A 10222-nucleotide genomic window follows, 5' to 3' on the forward strand; every position below is an offset into this window, starting at 1 on the left:
GAGGTGTTTCTTAAATTTGCAGCTATCAAAATTTCTCATAGCTTCATGCAGGCTAAATTCATAGCATGGTGAAAACTGTTTTACACACTACAGATACATTTAAAAATATATGAATGATATTTCAAAGGTGAACTTGAATGTTTCTAGCCCAAATATGAGAATCACGTCTCTGGCTCCTGAATATCCAAATATGATTTTAGATTGATTAAATCCTAAATCAATAGTTTTAATTTAAGAAAAATGATTCTGATTTTTTCCCACTTTCCTTATCAGTCAAATAGAGCTATTAATGGTAAGTACTAAAGAAAATGTTTAGAATAGTACCAGATGGATACAAGGTACCCGGATGGGTACAGGTACCGGATGGATACAAGATAGCTATGCTGATGACAATGAGACAGTGATGACTACTAAATTCTGCCTCCTGACTGAAGCCACACCTATAAAATATATGTGCCTAGTGTAAGGTTACCTAATTTAGCAAATAAAAATATAGGACATCCAATTAAATTTGTATTTCACATAAACAACAAATAAGTTTTTAGTACAAGTATGTATTATTGGGGACATGCTTTAACAAAATTTCAGATAAACAAGTAATAAGATTTTTAGTATAAGAATGTCCCAAATTTTTCATGGGACATACTTATTCCAAAAAAGCATCTGTTGCTTAACTGAAATTAAAATTTAACTGGGTGTCCTGTATTTTTTTATGTGGTAATCCCAGTCTAGTACAGATGAATCAATTTCAAAACCACTTATAATTTATTTTTTAATAGATTTGTGGCGCCATTGAATTAGTAAAGACATATCAATGAATCCAATTGTATCACTATATAATCAATCATTTGACAGTCTAGAATATAGATAAGACTGTATTATTCAGTAGAAATTACATATATCTTGGAGTGAATCCTGGATCTATCACTTACGAGCTGTGTGACTTTGGCCAACTTAAATAATAATCTGTATGAGCACAGATTTATTCACTTTTCAAGTGAAGCTAATAAAATGTATAACCTCCCTTATATAGGATTATTAAGAGAAGGAAAGTACATGAAATGACCAGTGCATAACTGTCTTATAGCAGAAATTCAACATTGTGCATTTTCTCCTTCCCCTCTCAAATATAAGCAGTTTCTGGCAACAGCACATGTACTGCTTTTTAAATTTCAATTGTAATTAGCAAAGGTGAATCTTACAAAGGTGAAACTAATAGACTTATTAAATGAATTAAAAGCTGAAAGAGGAACAAAGTAAGAGAGGTGTTAATTAACTCCATGGTGTGGGTAATGAAGGGGGAAAAGAATAAAGCCACAACTGAAAGTGAGTGACTATAAAAAAGCATGTTTGAGAGGGAAGACAGTGAATTTTAGACATAATGAGTTTGAAAAAGTGGTGACGTTTTGTAAGAGCCTCCCACTGGTCTCCTAGAACATGATCCTTATTATCTTCATTCCCTCATTAAGTTGCCATTACTCATCAATAAATGAAGTAATTCATGTAAATCGATGTAAATATTACCTGGAACATAGTTGGTATCAATTAATGTAAGCAGTTATTTAATTCATGTTAGCTGTTATTATTTTTATTATCCTTTCAATTGACTGAAATTGTAAAATCATTCTTGACTCCTTAACATTTCCTGATTTTTTTTTCTATTTTTATACCTATTTCCTAAAGTCATTTTCTCAAGTTTTTTCTGATCACAGTAGGGAAATCCAATTCCCTCCTTTAGCTCTATTATGCCTACAAAAAATATTCCCATTTTCTTGATATCTTATTCAGATTCACAATATGTGTGTGTTTAAAGAAATATGAACTTACTATTTAAATGTATTGCATGTATATGTATATATATATATACATATATATATATATATGTATATATATATATTTAAAGAAACGTGCTTATTATTTAAACTTTAGAAAAAATAAAGTAGGTAGAGGATAAAAATCATTCATATTCCTAACACCATATTATTATCAACAAATATTTGGTCCTTTTATTATTTTTGATGTATGAGTTTTATGTAGATGTCTTCCATAGTTCTGTAATGTATTCTAGATTTTAGACCTCATTAGGCAATATAAGCTCCTCCAACTCACAGAGGAATATTTGTGGCCAGTTGCTAATGTGGATTTATATAATGACAGAATGTTAAATATGGGACCTGATTAGATTGAACATTTGCAGCAGCTTCTAAAGACCAAGGGCCCTTACTTACAAGCTTTAGTGAACAAAAATCTCTCCCTGAAAGACCCTTCCCTTGGAGCCCACTTAATCAAGACAGACTAATGCTGACTTCCCAGAAGAACAGGAATCTACATATCCACCTAATCTTTGGACTTCCTCAATATTGTACATTTAGGCCAAACATTCCTGATGCTATGAGTGCACTTCATTCTCCTACCCACCACTGGAATATTACTGGGAATAATTTTCTTGGTAAACTTGTGGCTAGCTAAAATCAAGAAGTAAGCCCATCCCTCCACCCCTTTTCTGCTCTGTGATTCCATTCTCCATCTGCCTTCCAAATTCTTCAATTGGAACTATGTCTGCATGGTTAGAAAAATCCCCTGAATGGAGTGTATATGTCATGGCCACCACACACTCCTATCTATTTCTCATTAGTCAATTTCCTTACTCATTTTAAAACATCATTCAAAGTCAAATATGTCTTCCTTTCCAAGTATAGTCAAATACATATTCACTTTTACCTTAGTACAGTGTTTCTCAAACTGAGAGGACTATTTTTTTTATTTATAACCTATTACTGACTAATTTTGTAAAGTGTAATAAAATTAAATTATTAGAAAAATATTTTTAATTACATATAAAATTGAGCCTCATTTCTTTCAAATACTGTACACTTATATAATTATCCTATCAAATTACTTTTTTATTTTTGATTAAATTTATTGGGGTGACATTGGTTAATACAATTATATAGGTTTCAAATGTACAACTCTATAATACACCACCTAATTGTCTTAAAAGTTTCTAATGCTCATCGTTAATTTTGATACTTATCTCATCAAGAAAGAAAACAGTTTGCAGACTGTCACCAATCATGGACTTCACTTTGAGTACCCCTATTTTAATATGCACACCCCATTTTCGGTACCACTAGTGCAGGGTGGAGTAACATATGATGGGTAGTTTCCTTTTCATGCTTCTTGTCAATGATTTATTATTTGTCTCATTTCTCCCAAATGAAGAAATATATTAATGTTGTGTATTCTGTGATCTACAGCATTTATTAAAATGCTCAACACAGTACATATGCCAAATAAATGGTGACTGACGAGTATGGTTTATAATATCAGAAATACTTATTAGACTACTCTTGTATATACTATTACAATGTGGTACACCTCTTTGATATAGAAATATGAAATGACAGAATTGGCCAGCATAATATTGGGTTAAATGTGGTAAGGGCATTTATATTATAAAATTAATATAAGACCCAATCTATAACATAAGACTGGGTCTTATATTAATTTTTCTCCAAAAGACGCATTAGAGCTGATTGTCCAGTTAGGTCTTATTTTTGAGGAAACACGGTATTATTTTTTAAAAATACTCAGGAGTTGTCTTAGATTGTGTTCCCTAAAAACAGACTGCCACAAAAAGCCAAAAAAATGAAAAATAAAAAATGCATCTAGAAAGCTTCTGGGGGCGTGTGCTTTGGCAATATATCTATAGATATATGGCAGCAAGGAAGGTGGGATTGTGCAGAGGAAGAAGCTGATCCCCATTGTTGTGACAACTCATTCCACCGAAACTATGTGATGGACATGGCTCTTAACAGTTGTCCCAGAATGTGGCAATGATGCTGGACTCATATCAACCAATCATTGGTCACAGGCTGTGAGATTGTAGCTGCAGAGTGTTTTAGGCAGTGAGTGTCTTACGTTTAACAGAAACACTCTGACTGATGTTTTGAATATAGTTTACTGGGAAAAGAGGGAAGTGTAGAAGCAGACAGACAGTTAGGACCCATAATAACAGTAACCCAGAACTAAGATGACATGGATCAGCGTGGTTGTGGTGGAGGTGGTGAGAGGCAGTGAAAATCTGCATGTATGATGAAGTTATAACTAAAAGGATTTACTGATGTGTTGGATGTAGAGTGTCAGATAAAAAGAAGGGTCTAATAAGTTTTGAATGTAAGTAACTAGAACAAGAGATTGGTCTTTCTCTGAAATGAAAAAGTCAGCACAAGAGATTTCAGAGCTGAGGTGGAGGGGATCAGGAATTTAATTGTGGATATGTTAAATTTAAGATGCCTATAGATAATAACAGTGTGGGGTTTAAATAGGCAGCTGGATATCAAAAATTAGAATTCAAGAGAGAGAACCAAACTGCTGATACAATTTGAAGAACAATGAGCACATAGATGCTCTCTAACTCAGGAGATTTAACCTGGTCACTTAGAAGTAGATACAGAGAGAGACGATAAGAGAGCTAAGGATTAAAACTTATGATATTTCAAGTGTTACTTGCACTGAGCAACCAGCAAATAGCCCAGGGAAACGTAGCCAGTGAGGCAGGAGAAGAAGCAAGAGTGATTAGTGTTATGAAAGCTAAGTGAAGTATTTCATAAGGAAGAAAGTGATCGTCTGTGTCAAATGTGGCTGAAATGTCAAATATATTAGGGACTGGAAATTAATTATTGGATTTAGCAATATGGGAATAACATGTACTCTTGAAAGGGAAATTATTCAAGTAAATGGAAGCAAATGTCAAAGAGGAATTTGAAACATTAGGTATGGACAATGTTTCCAAAGATGTCTGCTATGACATGCAGGAGAGAAATAATTCTATAGTTGGGAAAATAAAATGAAGAGGTGTTTTGTTTATTTGTTTGTGTGTGGGTAGGCTTAAGTTGGACAAATTAAAATGTGCTTATTTTTGATGCAGAGAGGGAAAAACTGAAGATATAGAAGTAATAAAGAACAATTGTGAAATGATTGTATTAGTAATCAGGAAAATGCAAACTAAAATTGCAATGAAATACTATTTCACACCAACCAGACTGGCAAAATTCAAAAATTCAGTTGGCACCAAATGTTGGCCAGAATGTAGGAAATTACCAATTCTCATTTGTGGGTGGCAGGACTATATATGGTAACAACTACTTAGGAAAATTTTGGTAGATCTTCTAAAGCAGTGCTCTTTAAATTTTAATGTGCACACGAATCACTGGGGACCTTGTTAACATGCAGTTTCTGATTCAGGTGGTCTGGGATGAGATCTGAAATTCTGCATTCCTAACAAATATTCTATGTGGTGCCGACATTGCTTGACTGTGGGTACACATTATATAACAATGTTCTGCAGAGACTCTTGCGTACGTACCAGGAGACAGATACAGTGACGCTCACAGAAGCAGTGAAATAACCTGACAACACCTGACAGCCCGTTAATATGAGACTGGGTAATACATTATGTATGGTATATTCCAAAGAGGGAATGCAGTACTGGTTCAATCCCTAACAAGATGGTGTTAAAATGAAAATAAATCAAAGAATAATAACTACAATATGTTATAATCTATGTAAATTTTATTTCTGAACATAACAATATAAAAATGATAGTGGAAGATTACACACAAAATTGCATGAGAATGATTGCTTCTGATGAAGAAGAGGAATGGAATAATGGAATGGGATAGACAGAAGATTGATCTTTGTAATATAAAGGAAAATGGGCAGAATGTTAACGTGTATTAATACAGTGTGATGGATATTCACTGTATTATTTCTTTTTTAATTTTGTGGATTTTTAAATTCTTCACCTTTTATTTTTAACTTATAAACAACAGAAATTTATATCTCACAGTTTCAGGGGCTGGAAGTCCAAGATAAGGGTTCCAGCATGCTCAGGTCCTGGAGAGAGCCCTCTTCTGGGTTGCAGGTTGCCACCTTCTTGTTGTGGAAAGAGGGCATCTTTACTTTTAAATTTACATAAATATTTAAAAAGAAAATCCATGAGAGGGGACCATTCATGGAACAACTGTGTGACTGTTTCTGTGCACCAGAGTTATTAAAAAATAACTTTCTATGTGCATACAGATTCTATACAGGTTTGGGTGAGCAAGGAGCTAAGTGAAAGGATATGTATCAAACTTTCACAAATGGAGTAAAAGTGGCAGAAAATTCCTTATGTTTCACTATACAGTCTTTGATTTATTTTTGTTGTTTTATTTCAAATAATATTCATGCAATATTTTAATATAAACAGAAAAAATAAAGTAAAATTTAACATCAAATAAATTTTTAAAATATTAAAGCAAATTAGCATAAGAATAAAATTGTGTCAGTTTAGGAGATAAACGATTGGGAAATTTTTCAAAAAAACAAAACGTAACTATTATGACCCAATAGTCAGTACAATTTACAAAGAATCTTATTGTCTCTAATCAGAAACTCTTATTGGATAATCAGATATAAGATATTTAATTTCTACCTCAAATCATGTCAACAGACATGTCATTGACATTCCCACTTTCCTACTTCCTATAGCCTTTTCTTTACTCAACTGTTGGGTCCTACTCTGCTTTCCTTACCACATCATACTTCTTTGCACCTCTTGGTCTGATTAAGTCACCAAAGACGAGTCTTTTCTGTAACTCAACCCACTCCAATCAGTATAAAACCTGATTGAAATTCTCCTGTAAAATATCTGCCTTTGAAAGGAATTGCATTGCTATCAGTATAAAAGATAGAATCAGTACTGGCTTCCGTTTTTCAAAAAAGCCTAAATACTACCTAATGGCCAGTTCAAATGGAACAGAATGAAGTCAGCAATCTAGGCCTAAAGTTTATTCACGTGGGTCAAAAGGAGAATCTGATGTTAAAAATGACAGAAGTGTAAAAGAGATTCATTCTATTAATATATGATTCCTCTGCCACTTCCCAGGTGCTATGCTAGGCTTAAAGAAACCAAAACCTAATAAAGGTCATTTCATGCTTTTAATTGGGCAAGTGCCATTTCCCCTGTGCATGCTATAGTTTAGAGAAGTTGTTCAGAAGTGATGAGTACGTTTGTGTGTAACAGAGTAAAAGAGAGAGATCAACCCATGATAGTATTTTCTCTACAGACCCTGATTAAAGAGAATGTGTCAATCTTTCCCCTGGTGCTAAAGAAAGTGATGGTTCCATATAATCTGTTAGACCATTTCTTTAGTTATTTTTTTTTTTTTTGCAGTGTCTTGACTCAAGTGTCTCTTTCAGAAGACTTGTTCAATTTAGATGTTACAAGTGGAGTTAAACACTAGTAGAGAACAAAAATTGTTACACGGTTATTGAAAGCAGGTTTTCAGTTTGGGTTTCTGCCTTTATTATCGCCATATTGCCAGGGTCCCTTGAAGCTGAAATTATCTAGAAGTGGATAATAATACGGAGAACTGGAGGAAGAGGAAACAAAAGAATCCTATACTCAGCAAGCATGTTAAAAAAACCTAAAAGATGTAGCAAATGAGTAGACATTTCCATGGCAATGTGTGTTCAGCTTTCATCAGTTATAAAAAACTGTTTCACGTGTGTTATGATGATCTTATTTCTTATATGACTGTATCGGCAGAAATTCTCTTATTTTCTGTAAGATATTAGAAACACTGTGTTAGCAATTTGAGGCAATCTCTGCTAAAAGTAACAGTTGGCAGAGCTCTCTACTGATGACTCAAGATCACTAATATTATTCATCATAGACCATTTTGTTTCATTAACCTATCGGCAAAATGACCTGAAATATATATTATAATAAAGCATAAGACAGCAATTAAAGCAAGAATAAAGGAAGAAAAGTGTCTGCTTTCCTTTCTTCCTATTTCTAATTTCCTCACAATCCATCCTTCCCATCTAAATCCAAAATGAAAATAAAAAGAACTTTATCATAAAAATATGTAAGCTTTCTTAAACCTCATAGCTGGAATGCCTGGAGAACACAGGGCCTCCTTTCCATGACCATCTTCTGTGAATATTACTATGTGGTGCTTGTGGCTCTGTGTTTAAATCTCTCCTTTGCCTGTAGATCTAATCAGGTAAGCTCTCTTGAAAGCTGTTCGGTTAATGAGCCCTCTGCTTCTGCTGAAGTCTTCCGGCCACACCACTTAGCCACCAACGCCCATTAAGAAAGTTCTCCAGAGGCCCACTCTCATATGCAATTCTATTAATATCTCCAAAAATTTGTCAAGGGCCTTACAATTAGGACCCTATGTTTAAGTAGCTCAGAGTCTAGAGAGAGAGACAGACGTAAAAGGAAGGAATTGCAGTGCAGTGTGAAAAGCACAATTACTAGAAGTTTGTGTAAGGTAGAAAGGTAAAGAAGAATGTGAGTGGCCAGGGAAATTTTTGTCAGAGCCACTGCCACCAAATCTTAGTTTTGAAGCATGAATAAGCATTTGTCAAAGGGTCAGGAAGGAAAAGTTCTTTCAAAAGAAGAAAATTATACTGTCTTGGCTGCCAACTCCACTGCAGACGGAGGCAAGATGGTGGCCAATGAGGGGGAAGGGTAGGCTGAGCAGGGCAGTCAGACTGGTCAGCCCAAGCCACTGCAGCCCCAGCCACACCCCACAACCCCCAACCCTGCCACCCCAGCAGCAGCTGGAAGAATTGACCACACGCAGCCGAGGCCAGAGAAGTGGTGGTGTTTTCTGTGGAGGATGGACTCCTGAGCCTGGACTCACCCACTGAAGTCCTATACAGGGACAGAGCAAAGGACACTGGCAGAGATCCAGGGCTGCAGAACTATGGCCCCAATTCAGTGGTCATCTGTAGTGAAAAACTAGACATGTTTATGATTACTTCCGGGCCGTTCAGCAGCATGATGAAAGACATGAATGAGCTTTTAAATGAACCAGAGATGGTACTGAGTTAAATGCAGCCAATTTTACAGCGTGGCATTTTCAAAGAGTTCCCTTAGAGTCACTTCAAAAGGACCTACGTGAGGAAATGAACTACATTACTGCCATAACTGAAGAACAGTCAAGAAACTATTAAGCATCGCAGGCAAGTATGTATTAGTGAAATGACTGAAAGATTCATCTCAGGAGGTTGAGTTTATTGCTGATATTCTTAATCAGGATGTAAAGAATTACCATGCCTTGCAACATCAGCAATGGGTTATTCAGGAATTTGAACTTTGGGATAATGAGCCGTGTGTAGGCCAACTCCTTAAAGAGCATGTGAGAAATAACTCAGTCTAGAACCAAAGATACTTCATAATTTTTAACACCACTGGCTATAATGACCCTACTATGTTAGAGAGAGAAGCCCAATACACTCTGGAGATGATGACACTAGTAGGACATAATGAAGGTGCATAGAACTATTTGAAAGGGATTTTGCAAGATCTTGGTCTTTCCAAATATCCCAACCTGTTAAATCAATTTCTTGATTTACAACCAAGTCTCAGCTCCCACTACCTAATGGTTTTTCTTGTGGATATCTATGATGATACGCTAGAAAACCAATATGACAACAAGGAGGATATTCTTAATAAAGCATATGAGTTATGTGAAATCCTAGCTAAAGAAAAGAACACTGTAAGAAATGAATATCAGAGATACATTGGAAGACAACACAGAAAGTGACCCACCAACAAATGTGCAGCAGTAACACCACCTAGAAGAACTTGATGGAAGTGCTGTTATTTCTGTAAGAGACTCTATCTAATGCAGGAGTTTAAAACTAGAATGATCACTCCCTTTGCCTGTGGCGTAAAATGTGTATGGCACAGGTATTGCTTTTTAACTAGAACTAAGTATGATGTTCCTTGGCTGTTGCTGCTGTTCAGACCAGCTCTAAGTAATTTGATTCTTTTAAAGCAATTTGGGGTGTGCAGTGTGGGGGGGGGTAGGAAGGAGAAGAAACAGAAAATCCCATAAAGGAACTTTTGTAGCCCTATCAACATTTACTCAAATGTATCATTTCCTTAGTATCATTTCCTGCCTAAATGGTATGTGCATCAGGATTTGCAGCATTAATGATTGTACGTAATTTGAGTGTAATGGATATGAGGTAACTTAAATTTCAGTTCAGGTGGCAGGGAATTAAGTTGATACATTAGAGCTGCTATGCCACACTCACAGTATCTTGCTATCATTGTACCCAACTAATGGCAAAAGAATGGTTTTGTAATAAAATTGTAGATGTATCCTAAAATAATTAATAAATACATAAATAAATAAATAATGATAATACTGTCTTT

The 10222-nt window shown here is 35.1% G+C and overlaps 1 pseudogene across 1 annotated transcript in view; it reads left to right on the forward strand.

Annotated features, from left to right (window-relative positions):
• LOC308496874 (protein farnesyltransferase/geranylgeranyltransferase type-1 subunit alpha-like) overlaps nucleotides 1–9630 on the forward strand; it is a 161421-nt pseudogene extending 151791 nt beyond the window's left edge. The window contains exon 2 of the transcript in view: nucleotides 8640–9630. The product of the transcript in view is annotated as a protein farnesyltransferase/geranylgeranyltransferase type-1 subunit alpha-like (transcript). The remainder of the gene's footprint in view (nucleotides 1–8639) is intronic.
• Nucleotides 9631–10222: the final 592 nt, after the last annotated feature.

Source organism: Rhinolophus hipposideros (genome assembly GCF_964194185.1).
Source record: "Rhinolophus hipposideros genome assembly, chromosome: 4".
NCBI classification, from domain to species: Eukaryota; Metazoa; Chordata; class Mammalia; order Chiroptera; family Rhinolophidae; genus Rhinolophus; species Rhinolophus hipposideros.